The sequence below is a fragment of the Ornithorhynchus anatinus genome, chromosome 5, assembly GCF_004115215.2.
Source record: "Ornithorhynchus anatinus isolate Pmale09 chromosome 5, mOrnAna1.pri.v4, whole genome shotgun sequence".
NCBI lineage: Eukaryota > Metazoa > Chordata > Mammalia > Monotremata > Ornithorhynchidae > Ornithorhynchus > Ornithorhynchus anatinus.
Genome location: NC_041732.1, coordinates 23,083,791 through 23,098,661, shown reverse-complemented (window position 1 = coordinate 23,098,661; position 14,871 = coordinate 23,083,791).

Below are 14,871 nucleotides of genomic sequence, written 5' to 3'. Positions count from 1 at the left end.
TAACTGCATGCTCCTTCTGGAAATGGTGTGGTTTTCTTTCCCCCAATATGCTCTAATGAGAAGCTCATCGGAAATTATTCACTTTCTCCAGATCTGAAAAGGAAAATGAAAGGCAAATTAGGATGGTGTAAGCATGTGTTTATGCAAACTCTTTTCCACTGAATTAATTTGCCATTTACAGAGTTATTGCTGGTTCTTGCCTAGCTGCTTTTCACTTTCCAGGTGGAAATGATTAGAGACTCAATTTCCTTGTGCGGGTTTTCTGGGTCAGAAGCAGCATGTATGTAATTCAGAAGTCATCAAGCCAGTCGATGAGCCCATGCCTCTTAGGTTTCACATTGCTGTTTTTTTATTGTTTGAAGAGCTATGTATTTATTGTTCTAAATAGTTGTCCTTTCATTCATTGATGAACTGTCAAATAGACCCTATCCAGGTGTCATATTAAGGCTCAAAACACCTACATGTGATTGACAATCAATTCTACACTGTATCCTTTGCTGTGTTGTGTTTTATAGCCCCAGGTGCTAGTTCCAAATCTTCCTCCTGTATTTTATTTTTTGTCCAACAATATTTTCTAAATTTTCATGAATAACTACCTCTCTCATGATTGCCACCGACCTGGGATAAAGGAAAATTGTCTTTGCAAACTGATTCCTCAGGAGGAATTGATAAGCCCTGTTATTTTAATGTCTATGTCCCGCTGCAGACAGTAAGCTCCTTGTGGGCATGGATTGACTCTACTAACTTTATTATATTGTACTTTTTCAAGAGTGCTTAGGACAGTGCTCTGCACACAGCATGCACTCAATAAATGTCATTGATGACTTATATGATTATTAATAGTAATAATAATGGTGGTATTTGTTAAGCACTTACTGTGGGCCAATCACTATACTAGACATGAAATAATCAGGCGGGACACAGTTCCTTCCCCACAAGGGGCAGACATCTATGGGTGGTGGGGAGAACTAGTTAAATCCCCATTTTTCAGATGAGGAGATTAAGGTACAGAGAAGTTAAGTGACTTGTTCAGGGTCATGCAGCAAGTAAGTGGCAGAGCTGGGATTATCACCCAGGTCTTCTGACTCTTAAACCTGTGCTCTTTCCACAAGGCCATGCCGCTAGTGAAAAGACTGAACAGATTCCATGATATTGATAAGCTTGCTGGTTTTAAGAAGAGGCAGGCTAGTAGTGTCATTGATGGAGAGGAGAAATTAAGGACCTGAAGTGAGGGAAGTGGAGGAGATGAGTATATTTCTGTTTCAGCTATATCTACTTTGATGTACCACAGAGGTAGATTTGAATGCTGACCAGATAGAGGTGATAACAATAATAATAATTAATAATACTAATGTGGTATTTTTAAGTACTTACTATGTGACAAGCATTGTTCTAAGAGCTGGAGGAGAAACAAGTTAATTTGGTCAGAGACAGTCCCTATCCCAACGAGGCTTACAATGTATAGGGAAGAGAGAACAGATATAGAATCCCCATTTTACATATGAGGAAACTGAGGCACAGAGAAGTTAAATGGATTGCCCAAGGTCACACAGCAGGCAAATGGTATAACCAGGATTAGAACTCAGGTTCCCTGACTCTTAGGTCTATGATCTTTCCACTAAGCCATGAGCTGGCTAAGAAGAGAATGTGTAGAATGAGAAAAGTAGGGGACTCAGGGCAGAACTTTACAGAGCACCCACTGTAAGACAGTGAGGCAGAAGAGGAGCCAGCCAGGAGACTGAGAAAGAACAGCTGAAGAGGTGGAGAAGTAGCATGGCCTAGTGGATAAAGCATAGGCCTGAGAGAAAGAACTGGGTTCTAATCCCAGCTCCACCACTTGTCTGCTATGTGACTTTGGGCAAGTCGTTCAGTTTCTTTGGCCTTCAGTTACCTCATTTGTAAAATGGCGATTAAGACTGTGAGCCTCAGCAGCGTGGTTTAATGGAAAGAGCATGGGTTTGGGAGTCAGAGACATGGATTCTAATCCCAGCTCCGCCACTTGTCTGCCGTGAGACCTTGGGCAAGGCACTTCACTTCTCTGTGCCTCAGTTACCTCATCTGTAAAATGGGGATTAAAACTGTGAGCCCCATGTGGGACAATCTGATTACCTTGTATCTATCCCAGTGTATCTACCTCAGTGTTTAGAACTATGCTTGGTACGTAATAAGTGCTTAACAAATACCATAATCATTATTATTATTATTATGTGGGACGGGAACTGTGTCCAACCTGATTATCTTATATCTATCCCAGCACTTAGAAGAGTGCCTGACACATAGTAAGTGCTTAATACCATAAATAAATAAAAAAGGTAGGAGGGGAAACAGCAAAAACAAGGTTAAATATTAATTCCAAGCAATCAGGTATTTTATGAGTTATTTCTCCCCTCGAATATAAACTCCTAAGGGGGAGTGGTCAGGATGTGAGTCTACCAACTTTATTATTCTCTCCCGAACACTTAGTCACTTAGTCCTACACAGTAGGAACTCAATACATTCTCTTGATTGATAGATAAACTGATGAGCTATGGCAGAGAGACAGTTGGTTTGGGGGTTTTTTGATTTGGAGGAAGGCCAGTGAAGTCTGTCCAGCCCTATAGGACCAGACCATAGATCTCACGACTTCTGGCCAAAATCTACAGTCCTCTGGGGGGAACCCAACTCCCAGACCCTAAACCTAGCCAATTCCAGAAGGATTAGATTTTCTTTTTGATGGCAGGCTATAACACTAAACCACTCTGCTGCTCCTAAGACATCCCTTAGGTGCTGCTCTCGCCTATCCTGTCTCTTCATTTAAGGCAACAGGCTTCCTTTCAGAAATGAGAAAGGATTCCATCTATTTGCCCTTGCCCTGTTACAGAGTCCCCCCAGAGGACTATCAAGTAGTCAAGTAGATACAAGTCAAGTAGGTTGGACACAGTCCTTCTCCCACATGGGGCTCACCATCCTAAATAGGAGGAAGAACAGGAGAACTGAGGCCCAGAGAAGTTAAGTGACTTACTTAAGGTCACACAGCAAGGATTTGGCAGAGTCAGGATTATGATACTTGTTAAGCACTTACTCTGTGCAAAGCACAGTACTAAGGGCAGGGTAGATAGAAGCAAATCAGGTTGGACAGAGTCCCTGTCCCACGTGGGGCTCACAGTCTCAGTTCCCATTTTGCAGATGAGGTTAACTGAGGCACAAAGAAGTAAAGTGTCTTGCCCAAGGTCACACAGCAGATACATGGCAGAGCAGGAATTAGAAACTATGACCTTCTGACACCCAAGCCCATGCTCTTTCAACTAGGCCATGTCACTGCTGTATTACTCTCCCACGTGCTTAGTAAAATGCACACAGTAAGCACTCAGTAAATATGACTTATTGGTTGATTGATTGGAAATTGTGCCTTTGTCTCTGTTGTCCTTCCCCCGAGCTCTTGGGACAGGCATATCCCAGAATACAATCAGCCCATGATGTCACCCTCCAGGGAGAACATAACTTATTCTATTCAGAGGTACCTTACCCCACACATGAGTCAAAACTCTCCATTCCAACTTCCTCAGTGACTCCCCACTTGGACTGGTCTTAGGTCACCAACACTGAAAAGATCTTGGAGGAAACTGTGCCTAGAGTTCAAATCAGGACTCTCTTCAGCGTCTTGAAATCTAAGCTGAGAGCTAAAGAACTGGAGAGGTAACTGAAATCCAAAATAGAGGAAGCAAATGCATGTCATTTGGAAGAATCAATGTCCAATGGGGACCTCACTGAACTAAGCCATTGTTTTACAGCAAAGTGCCATACAGGTGAAGAAGGATTTATGGATTCCAAGTCCCCTGGTTCACTCCCTCCCCCTGGAACTATGATCACTGATGTCATATGTCTGCAGAGTCCATTGAGTGCCTCCAAGATGCCAACCACCACCATCACCACCCAGGGGATGCTGGGAACTTGCTCAGTCTTTTGTCACCTAAGCTGTGACAAAACCCAGAAACCCACCAAACTTCCCATCCCTTCTCTTCCATTCCCACTCAAGAGGCTGCCTTAACAACTGCAGAACAATGAGAAGCAGTACATTGGAAAACCTGGTACCACCACCAGTAAAAATAAGCTACTACTCCTGCAGCCTCTTGCAAAGACTCATATAGCTATTCCTCTTTTTGTTGAGGTTGTGTTTTTCTGCTTTGAATTAACTGAAAAAAATATGAAACAACAGTTTTGTTATGGTCACCATTTCAGTATATGGCACACAAAAGATTTTCATATTACTTTTCTGGGAGTTCTGGAATGAATTTCAATATATATGGAAGCAGCATGGGGTAGTGGTTAGAGCACGGGCCTGGGCATCAGAAGGCCATGGGTTCTAATCCCAGCTCCACCACTTGTCTGCTGGGTGACCTTGTGAAAGTCACTTCACTTCTATGTGCCTCAGTTACCTCTTCTGTAAAATGGAAATTGAGACTCTGAAGCCCACGTGGGACAGGGACTGGATCCAACTCGCTTTGCTTCTATCCATCCCAGCGCTTAATACATGCCTGGGACATAGTAAGCACTTAACAAATACCATCATTATCATTTATTATTATATATCTTGTTACATTTTGGGGAAAACCTAGCCCGCAATTCAACCATTCGTGACACAATCACAGTTTTAAGGTACATAACCTAGTTGTGTTAATGAACATGCCTGCAGAGCAGTGGACAGATAGTAGCTACTCTAAAAATACTATAAATTGATTGGAAAGATTGTGGATTCATTCTTGCTATGCACTCCCCTGGTGGAAGGACACACATCCAGAAGACATCCACCTAGAGAAGCAGCATGGCCTAGAAGAGAGAACAGGGGCCTGAGGGTCAGAAGACCTAGGATCTAATCCTGGCTCCACCACTTACCTGCTGTGTGACCTTGGGAAAGTTGTTTAACTTCTCTGTGCCTCAGTTTCCTCAACCCTAAAATGGGGATTCAATATCTCTTCTCCCTCGTTGTGAGAAGCAGCGTGGCTCAGTGAAAAGAACACGGGCTTGGGAGCCAGAGGTCATGGGTTTGAATCCCAGCTCTGCTACTTGTCAGCTGTGTGACTGTGGGCAAGTCACTTCACTTCTCTGGGCCTCTGTTCCTTCATCTGTAAAATGGGAATTAAGTCTGTAAGCCTCATGTGGGACAACCTGATTACCCTGTATCTACCCCACTGTTTAGAACAGTGCTCTACACATTGGAAGCGCTTAACAAATACCAACATTATTATTATTTTATTCCTACTTAGACTGTGAGATCCATGTGGGACAGGGACTGTGCCCAACCTTATTAACTTGTATCTACCCCAGTGTTTAGAAGAGTACTTGACAGATAGTAAGTGCTTAATACCATAATAGTAATAATAATAATAATCCAGAGAACACAGCAGACTGCTCAAACAACACCTATAAAGAGAACTGAATCAATATCAATGTGCTTTACCAATAGCTGCTTACTCTGCACTGAGCCAAGTGACCCACATCCCAAAATAGAAACAGAATCTGTTTCATCCACTTAGAAGCTGTAATGCTAATAGTAATAATAATAACTGTGGCATTTGTTCACTAATTACTATGTGCTAAAAATTATTCTGAAGCACTGGGATTGATAAAAGATAACTAAATCTCGTAAAACATGGAGTTTGCATTTTCACAATCCCCCATGTTGAGGGAAACTTCCAGTTCAGCATTCATTGGGTTCAAACCTACACACGCACATATGCATATGTGTGAACAAGGCATTCCACAATTGCAGCCGACTCTCAATCAATCAATCTATCAATCAATCAATTTAGTTTATCTCTACATTCATTCATTCATTCATTCATCTGATCCCACTGTACTAAGTGCTTGGGAAAGTACAATACAACAACAAATAGACACATTCCCTGCCCACAACAAGCTTACAGCCCACAGCAAGAAGCAGCGTGGCACAGTGGTAAGAGCATGGGCTTAGGAGTCAGAGGATGTGGGTTCTAATCCAAGCTCCGCTTCTTGTCTGCTGTGTGACCTTGGGCAAGCGACTTCACTTTTCTGTGTCTCAGTTACCTCATCTGTAAAATGAGGATTAAGACTGTGAGCCCCACACGGAACAACCTGATTACCTTGTATATACCTCAGCGCTTAGAACAGTACTTGACACACAGTAAGCACTTAACAAATACCATTATTATTTATTTACAGTCTAGACATTAATACATTAATACAAACCATTGTATTAAATGCTCAGGAAAGCACAATACAACAGAGAGGGTAGACATGATCCCTGCCCACAAGAATCTTTCAGTCCACAGGGGGATTCAGACTTCAAAATAGATTAGGGATAGGGAAATTAGTAGACTATAAGGATATGTACATAAGTGCTTTGGGGTTGGTTTAAGTATCAAAGTGCTTAAGGGGTACCGAGTGTGGGAAGCTATATGAAGAAGTGGAAAGAGCCTTTACATGGAAGTCATAGAACCTGGGTTCTAAACCCTGCTCCACCTGTTGCCTGCTGTGTGACCTTGGACAAGTCACTTCACTTCTCTGTGCCTCAGTTCCCTCATCTGTAAAATGGGGATTAAGACTGTGAGCCCCAGTGGGACTACCTGATTACCTTGTGTCTAACCCAGCTCTTAGAACAATGCTTGGCACATAGTAAGGTCTTAACAAATACCATTATTATATTATTATTATTTGTAAAGTGAGGATTCAATACCGGTTCTCCCTCCTACTTAGACTGTGATTCCCCCATGGGACAAGGACTGTGTCCAATCTAATTTATTAGAACAGTGCTTGACTAGCAGCATCCTAGCCACAATGTTTAGTTAAGGTACCCATTCTGATAGAGCAGGGTGCATTTTCAGTCTAAACACTGGCTTGAGACTGAGAGGATTCCTAACAAAATCTACTAACAACTTTCCTTTCTGGAAGGTCACTGGAGGACAGAAGGAAAGGAGAGATCTGTGTGCTGATTCAGTCAAGGTGTAAATAAATTCTTTAAGAAGAATATGTGAAGGATGCTTAATATGAGTTCCCCTCTTTTCAGTGCTCATAAAGATTCTGTCCTGTTAACCTCAATAAAGTATTATCTTTTTTGTTCGGCAAAGCCTATTTTCTCCTGAATGATGAATTATCCGGGGGTAGAGGGTGGTGGATGATCCAAAAATATGCCAGAAAGAATTGCTTTACACCTCCTCCCAACACTACCCTGGCTCCTCCTGTGCCTTCTCCATAAATGCAGCAGACCTAGTGGATAGAGCACAGGCCTGGAAATCAGAAAGACCTAGGTCCTAATCCCAGCTCCACCACTTTCCTGCTGTGTGACCTTGAGCAAGTCACTTAAGTTCTCTGTGCCTCATCTGTAAAATGGGGATTAAGACTGTGAGCCCTATGTGGGACAGAGACTGTGTCCAACCTAATTAACCTGTGTTTACCTCCAGTGCTTAGTATAGTGCCTGGCACATAGTAAGCACTTGACAGATACCATCAAAAAAGGATCTCTCTGCAAACCTGTCATTTTATTTTGGATCCTGAAGAGTCAGAAAGAACCCAAAACAGTGCCAAGCTCCACAAAGTGCACAGCAAAAGACCATGTTGATGATGGGCATCAAGTCATCCTTCCATGTGTAGCTGGTACCACTGATGCTTTGCTTCACCTGGTAAATGGGCTAATGCATGACTGACAAGCACACTCAAATGTTTATGCATTTTCCCTGTACTTGCAGTTATCAACTGCATCTATATTTTCCTTCTTGCTCTTAATGTAGGTGGAACAAGAAATTTGTGTCTATCTTCCCCTCCCCTCCACAAAAACCTCCACTGGGCTGCCCATTTCCCCCCACATGAAACAGAAGTATCTGATCATTATTAATTATAGTAGTTATTACAATTTTGGAAATTGTTATAATAATTATAGCATTTGCTAAACACTATTTTATGGTATTTGTTAAGTGCTTACTATGTGCCAGGAACTGTACAAAGCATCAGGGTAAGTACAAATCAGTCAATCATATTTATTGAGTGTTTACTTTGTGCAGAGCACCTTACTAAGCACTTGGGAGAGGACAATATAACATCCTAGCACACATTCCTTGCCCACATGAGCTTACAGTCTAGATACAAACTAATCAAGTTGGACACAGTCCGTGTCCCACATGGGGCTCACAGACCTAATCCCCAATTTATAGATGAGGTAACTGAGGCACAGAGAAGTGAAGTGACTTGCCCAAGATCACACAGCAGACAAGTGGCAGGGCTGGGATTAGAATCCCACTCCTTCTGACTCTCAGACCTGTGCTCTTTCCACTAGGCAATGCTGCTTATTATATGCTAAGCACTGTTTTGAGCACTGGGGAATAGATATAAGGTTATTGAACTGGACACAGTCCCTGGTCCCATGGGGCTCACAGTCTAGGTATTGCCTTTAAGACATTCCACTGGCTTTCTCCTCCCTATTTATCTGCTCTCTCCCCTCACTATTCTCCACCTCGGCTCATCACTCCTCCCAAGTAATCTTATTGTGCCTCATTCTTGATGCCCACCTCTGATCCCTTGCTTACATTCTACCTCCTGCGGGGACCTCCTCTTCTTTTAAAACTCCCTGACCACAGCTCTGAATTCAGAAAGAAGAATCCCCAGTTAATTTCCACTTTCCCAGTTAGTATCAACCCAAAGGTTACCTTAAGCACTAATGGTCATAAAGTAATCCCTTGCTCTTATTTATGTATTGGTGGACACACCTTACTTGTTTTTCATTTATTTTTTCAGCTACTTCTCTTTCCTGTTCTCCCTCCTACTTTGACTGTCAGCCCCGTGTGGTACAGGGACTGTTTCTACCCTGATTTAACTTGTATTTACTTCAGTGCTTAGAACAGTGCTTAACAAATATTAGAACAACTAACTCCTGTTACTGCCAGTTATAGCTTGGTTTTCTTTCATGCTCTACCTGGTTACAAACAATTTGTGTCTGCCTACTTCCCCTTTTAGAATATAAGCTTCTTAAGTGCAGGCACTCTATCTTTTGCTTTTTCAGTCTTTCATTCAGTGGTATTTATTGAGTGTTTACAGTGTGCCAAACACTATACTAGGCGCTTGGGAGAGTACAATATTCCAGCTCTGCCACTCGTCTACTGTGTGACCTTGGAGACTTCACTTCTCTGGGTCTCAGTTACCTCATCTGTAAAATGGGGATTGAGCCATAAATCCTACAAGGGACAGGGACTGTGTCCAGCTTGATTTGCTTGTATCCACCCCAGTGCCTGGCACATAGTAAGTGCTTAACAAATACCATTATTATTATCATTACTATTAATAGAGTTGGTAGACACTTTCCCTGTGAACAACGAACTTACAGTCTAGGTGAGGCAACAGACATTAATAAGAATAAATAAATTACAAATATGTACATAAGCACAGTGGGGCTTGGTGAATACCAAGTGTTCAAAGGGTATAGATCCAAGGGCACATAGAGGGAGAGGGTTAGTGAAAGACAACTAGTCTCTGGACCACCGTGGACTTACAAAGCTGCTCAACTTTCCAAAATTGCGTCACTGCAGTTCCAGCACTTCCCTTCTTCCTGCGACCCTATACAACCTGTGGGTTTCCAGCAGCGAAATAACTGAGAGATCGTGAGCCAAAGGAGAGAAGAGGAGGAGATGAAAAAGACGGAATCATCCCTACATAATGGAGGGTTGGCTGGAAACCTAGCCAGTGTGAATCAGTGAGTGGGTGAGCGTGCCCCTCCCTCTACATTCCCTCTTATCTTTCTTTCCCTCCCTCCCCCACAAATCCCCACTCCCTTCTATGCCTGCTTTGGGGACCCTGCTGCCAATGAAACAGGATTCCTGGTGCAGGAGGTTCTCCGGCTGCAAACTAGCCATAGGAAACAGAAGAATAATGAAAAATAAAGGACTGAGGCAGCACTGTGAATACCCGCTGAAACCGCAGAAGCTGAGAAGCAGTGTTGCCTAGTGGAGAAAGCCCAAGCCTGGGAGTCAGAAGAACTTGGGTTCTGGTCCCAGATCTGCCACTTGTTTGCTGTGTGACCTTGGGCAAATCACTTCACTTCTCTCTGCCTCAGTTTCCTCATCTGAAAAATGGGGATTAAGACTGTGAGCCCCACATGCAACAGGGACTGTGTCCAACCTGATTACCTTGCATCTGTCTATTCCAGAACTGAGAACAATGCCCAGCACATAGGAAGTGCTGAACAAATGCCATTAAAAAAAGCCCAAGACTTCTCCTGGAAAAGGAGGGATCGGGCTTACCAAGTGTATTGTATTGTACTTTCCCAAGCGCTTAGTATAGGGTTCTGCATTCAGTAAGCACTCAATAAATACTATTGGTTGATTGATTGATTCGATTAATCAGTCCTTAGGGCTCAGTTCCTTTCCTCAGGTAAAGATCAGAGTGAAGCTGAGGGAAATGGAGGTTGGCTCCAGGAAGCACCCTGGATTGGTTATTTGATCCATTTTTCCCATATTTCAGTACCTGTTTTACAAGGAGGCAATCAAGGAATGGAATTTATGGACCACATCATGTGCAGAGCACTGTGCTAAGCCTTTGTACGAGTATGATGCAATAGATTTGGAAGGCAAGATCCTGGAGCAGACCTTCAAATATCTCCTCTCAACTCCAAATCTTTCATATTGTCCAAACTCTGATTATCTACTAGCCTTCATAACCTCTTCCTTCGTGTCTCTTACGTGACAAATCTGTCAGTAACCTAAGGTTTCGAGTCACTTCAGAGACCCACCATCTCATCTCCCTGCCACCTCCAACTCCCAGATCCGTGGAAACATTCTGAATTAATTCTTTCCTCAAAGGAGTGCTTAATGATCTTATCTGGGTATGGAGGAAATCTTGGAACCCACAAAGACAATGAGCATCTTGTGGTACAAGGACTGATTCTGACCTCATTATCTTGTACATCCCCTAAAGCTTAGTACAGTGTTTGGCACATAGTAAGCCCTTCACAAAGATCATTATTACTATTATCACTATTATTATACAGCCTCTGCCAAATTAGTTTCTTTTTACGGGCCAAGATTCCATATTGCTGTCTTTTCAGTAGGCATATTCTTCCATTTACCCCCCATTAGATATATTTATATGTTTACTTTTATACTGTGAGCTTCTTATAGGCAGGGAATGTGTCTGTTGTAGTATTGAACTCTCCAAAGCGCTTAGTACATCACTTTGCTAACAGTAAGCACTCAGTAACAACGATTGAATGAATATAGTATATAGTATATATTTATATTTTGTAATTATAATTACTACTGAAGACTAGCTACCTAGAAACCAATAAACAGGACTCCTCCCTTATTGCTGTAATGTTTATCTATAACTCAAAATCTCTTTTTCCTCCATAGCAAATCAAGACCAGAAACAGCCAGTACCCAAATCCTGGGCTCCTCCCAGCAACTCTGCAGAGAAAACAGAGTGATAAGTAAATACAGTCCTCATTTGTACTAGGGGTTGGCCCGGATGGTTGGCTGAACTTTGAGAAGATACAATAATTCAAGCTGTACTGCTATTGATTTACTCATGGCCTGAGCCGCATCAAACTCTGTATGTGGGTGCGATGAGGATTCACTCTGGCTGTTCTTCATTTCTGTAAACTTCTGGCAGCAGAAAAGGGAATCAATGGAAATAGAAAATGGAGACTTAATTTCGCTCTAGGGAAAAACAGATCAACAAAAGGATCAGATGGAGATAAAAGTCTCAACTTCCTCCCGGTGGAAAGCGAAGGGCTGACTATTTGATGTTCATTAGAGTTAATTAAAACTGTTCTGCCAGGCAGAGTCACAGGGGAAGGGGATTCTGTTTAAGAGTGATCACAACATACCACTGCTGATTCTGCTTTCTCAATGGAGAGACAGGGCAGAATGAGCAGGTATTTGGGTTTACAGGAAAATGGATAGTGTGACAAACAGTGTGATTTGTATCACTGTTAGGCCCTTCCAGAGATAATAAGTGTGATCTGTGGAAAATGCAGTATGGTGATTTTTGGTTTTTGATGCATGTCTCATCTTGCTGGAATTTAATAAAATAAAAAAGAATCACAGAAAATGAGATGAAGAGAAAACAGCGTAGAGATATACCCAGCAGTGCAGAGAATTTGGCTTGGCTGGAACGTCTTACTAAGGCTGTAAATTCTTTGGGTCCAGAAATCATGTCTACTAACCCTATCGAACTTTTCAAAGCATTAGTTCAGCACTTTGCACACAGTAACTCCTTAATAAAAGCCACACTGATTGATTGATCAAACACAACTCTTTCCAGTCTAGGCATGGAAAGACAATCTCCCCCACTTCCTCTTCTCTCACTCCCTTCTGCGTCCCCCTTCACTTGAATTTGCACCCTTTATTCACCCCTCCCTCAGCCCCACAGCACTTATGTACATAGCAGTAATTAATTTATTTCTATTATTGTCTGTCTCTCTCTTTAGACTGTAAATCCACTGTGGGCAGGGAACATGCCTACCAACTCTGTTATTCCGTACTCTCCCAAGTGCTTAGTACAGTGCTCTGCTTATAGTAAGCACTCAGTAAATACTATTCAGTGATTTATTGATAAAAAGACTAAGTCCTGTCTCCCTTCCTACCCTCCTCTTTTGGCCTTAATTAGGTTAGTGGGGAGAAGAAAGGATCAATTTTCCAGCAAATTGGCAAAAGCTGACACCAGTCAAGAGGAAGAGTGTTCTCTTGGCCTGGGATAAAGACAAAGCAGCTTTGTAGTTGGCCGTGAGACTACCAAAGAAGCAGCTGGAGGCCACTGAGGGAGATCTGTGGCCCTCAGAGGTGATGAAGGGAAGACAGGGGCAAAAATATCTCCTACATTGGGAGGTTTTGATATGAATCTTGGAAGCTACGAGTTGGGGACTTCACCGCAGAGTGTCAGGGTGCAAAGAAACTGCCCCACTGCCAGAAATTATGCATACCTCTCAAATACCTCTCCTACACTTGTCTGACCCCCTGCAGCCATTTGAGAATCAACCCTAGGCAGGGAAGTTCCCTTCCAAACCCTGGGGGAGGAGGGGATCCATCCCTTTCTCCCCCTTTTTGGCATCAGGTGAGCATGTGGTGTTCAGTGTGTGTACTGAGAGTTATTTAAACACACCATGTATGTGCTCTGAAGTCTAGACCCAGATGTGTGCCGGTTTCACCTCTACAATATCGCCAAGATCCGCCCTTTCCTCTCCACCCAAACGGCTACCTTACTATTACGGGCTCTCGTTATATCCCGGCTAGACTACCGTGTCAGCCTTCTCTCTGACCTCCCTTCCTCCTCTCTCGCCCCGCTCCAGTCTATTCTTCACTGCGCTGCCCGGCTCATCTTCCTGCAGAAACGATCTGGGCATGTCACTCCCCTTCTTAAAAACCTCCAATGGTTGCCTATCGACCTCCGCTCCAAACAAAAACTCCTCACTCTAGGCTTCAAGGCTCTCCATCACCTTGCCCCTTCCTACCTCTCCTCCCTTCTCTCTTTCTACCGCCCACCCCGCACGCTCCGCTCCTCCGCCGCCCACCTCCTCACTGTCCCTCGGTCTCGCCTATCTCGCCGTCGACCCCTGGGTCACGTCCTCCCGCGGTCCTGGAACGCCCTCCCTCCTCACCTCCGCCAAACTGATTCTCTTTCCCTCTTCAAAACCCTACTTAAAAATCACCTCCTCCAAGAGGCGTTCCCAGACTGAGCTCCTCTTCCCCCTCTACTCCCTCTGCCATCCCCCCTTTACCTCTCCGCAGCTAAAGCCTCATTTTCCCCTTTTCCCTCTGCTCCTCCACCTCTCCCTTCCCATCCCCACAGCACTGTACCCGTCCGCTCAACTGTATATATTTTCGTTACCCTATTTATTTTGTTAATGAATTGTACATCGCCTTGATTCTATTTAGTTGCCATTGTTTTTACGAGATGTTCTTCCCCTTGACGCTGTTTATTGCCATTGTTCTTGTCTGTCCGTCTCCCCCGATTAGACTGTAAGCCCGTCAAACGGCAGAGACTGTCTCTATCTGTTGCCGACTTGTTTATCCCAAGCGCTTAGTACAGTGCTCTGCACATAGTAAGCGCTCAATAAATACTATTGAATGAATGAATGAATGTGTGGGTGTTTCAGAGCCAAACCGGACCCATCCTTAATGTCCATCCAGAGTAAAAATTTATTGTCTTGGAATGGCTAGAGGGAATTGTGGGAAAGTGCAGGGGTGGTGGGGGAAGGGGGTAGGAAGTGGAGAACTGTGACCCTTAGTGGGAATGGAAGAGATATGGGGGCAAACTCCTTTCCTCATGCTCCCTCACCTTTGTTCTGATTAACCTCTAATTCCTTCCTTCAGTCATGTGCACCTTAGAAAGCAGTTTGAGGAAATAGCAGAAGTAGAGCTACCAACTCTGTCATGTTGTACTCTCCTAAGCACTTAGCACAGTGCTTTGCACACAGTAAGCACTCAATCACCCTACTTAAAGCTCACCTCCTCCAAGAGGCCTTCCCAAACTGAGCTCCCCTTTTCCCTCTGCTCCCTTTACCCCTGCTTCACCTCTCCACAGCTAAACCCTCTTCTCCCACCTTTCCCTCTGCTCCTCACCCTCTCCCGTCCCATCCCCTCAGCACTGTACTCGTCCACTCAACTGTATATATCTTCATTACCCTATTTATTTTGTTAATGAGATGTACATCACCTTGATTCTATTTATTTGCTATTGTTTTAATGAGATGTTCTTCCCCTTGATTCTATTTATTGCCATTGTTCTTGTCAGTCTGTCTCCCCCAGTTAGACTGTAAGCCCGTCAAACGGCAGGGACTGTGTCTGTTACCGATTTGTACATTCCAAGCACTTAGTACAGTGCTCTGCACATAGTAAGCACTCAAATACTATTAAATAAATGCAATTGATTGAG